This window comes from Palaemon carinicauda, chromosome 33 (assembly GCF_036898095.1).
Source record: "Palaemon carinicauda isolate YSFRI2023 chromosome 33, ASM3689809v2, whole genome shotgun sequence".
Taxonomy (NCBI): Eukaryota; Metazoa; Arthropoda; class Malacostraca; order Decapoda; family Palaemonidae; genus Palaemon; species Palaemon carinicauda.
The window spans coordinates 51,186,774-51,188,277 of record NC_090757.1 but is presented as its reverse complement, the minus strand read 5'-3'; positions in this window follow the sequence as shown (position 1 = coordinate 51,188,277).

The following is a 1,504-nucleotide window of genomic DNA, read 5'->3' as shown; positions in this document are numbered from 1 at the left end:
ATGGGCAATTTGGTTGACGCTGACAACCAATTGACAAATGGAGTGACGTGACGACTAGAGCAATCAGGAAGGGTCGACAAGGGCCCGTAACACGGACCAGGGGTCGACTAGGGAATACCCTATAAGGATTCGTTATCGATCGTTCGAAATGGAGAAATTATTGAGGCGCCTACGCTCGGTTGCCAATTAGTGATAAGAAGGCGAGCCGGAGGGGAGGGGGACGGCTGGTGGCTGTGTTGTGATTAGGAGGAGGGGTTGATTTCGCGCGCTATACAGCCTCATAGCGATGCCGTTAGGGTCAACGTTATCAACGGCGTTGAAGTGTCCCCACATCTTTGTTTGGTTTGAATCTCATTAAACTCCTCTTAGGGGAAGTAGATAAACATTAGAGCAGGAGTGAATCATTCGTATTTTTTTTCTTTCTTGTAGGCTGAGGTGCCATTTAAGATTCCATTCATTTGTCATTATTTTATTCTAAATACATAAATATATTGACTATTAAATTTATTATTCCTGATCTAGATATTAATCTCTGGCACCGTCATTCAATTATACTTGTTACATAAGGTTTTTCACAATTCTAACCATCTTTTGCATTTAGATCTTCCCAGGCAGTACTAACCAGTTCGTAATACTAGGTATGTAGTTAATTCTCCACAATGAAGTTCAATACTGCACAGTGTTCTAGAAGTTTTATCCCCCCTGTGACCAAGATGTGGAATGATCTTCCTAGTCGGGTAGTTGAATCAGTAGAACTTCAAAAGTTCAAACTTGCAGCAAATGTTTTTATGTTGAACAGGCTGGCATAAGTCTCTTTTTACAGTTTATATATGAAAGATCTGTTATGATGATGTTACTGTTCTTGAAATATTTTGTTTTAGTTGTTCATTACTTCTCATATAGTTTATTAATTTCTTTTTTTTTCCTCACTGGGTTATTTTTCCCTGTTGAAGCCCTTGGGCTAATAACATCCTACTTTTCCAAATGGGTTGTAGCTTAGCTAATAATGACGATAATAATAATAATAATTATTATTATTATTATTATTATTATTTTGATTATCATCATCATCATCATCATCATCATTATTATTATTATTATTATTATTATTATAATTTTTATAATTACTATTATTATTAATATATGGGACAATAACAGACGAGACTCATTGTTTTGGTATTACTGAATCGAAGAAATTGTTACGAGCTAATGTCGGTGTCTTGTACTCTTATATAATTAGTAATATAAGAGAGGGTCGTAACGGAAAGTTCAGCCTATTGGAATTTACGTATTGTTCGTAAGCTTATTCTTGGGAAAGATGGTATTAGGTATACGGGTAGTCTTGTTACATAGAAAAACGTTATTATATCATTACATATAAATAAAAACTGACAAGTCCATTATCTCTCTCTCTCTCTCTCTCTCTCTCTCTCTCTCTCTCTATATATATATATATATATACATATACATATATATACATATATATACATATATATATATATAT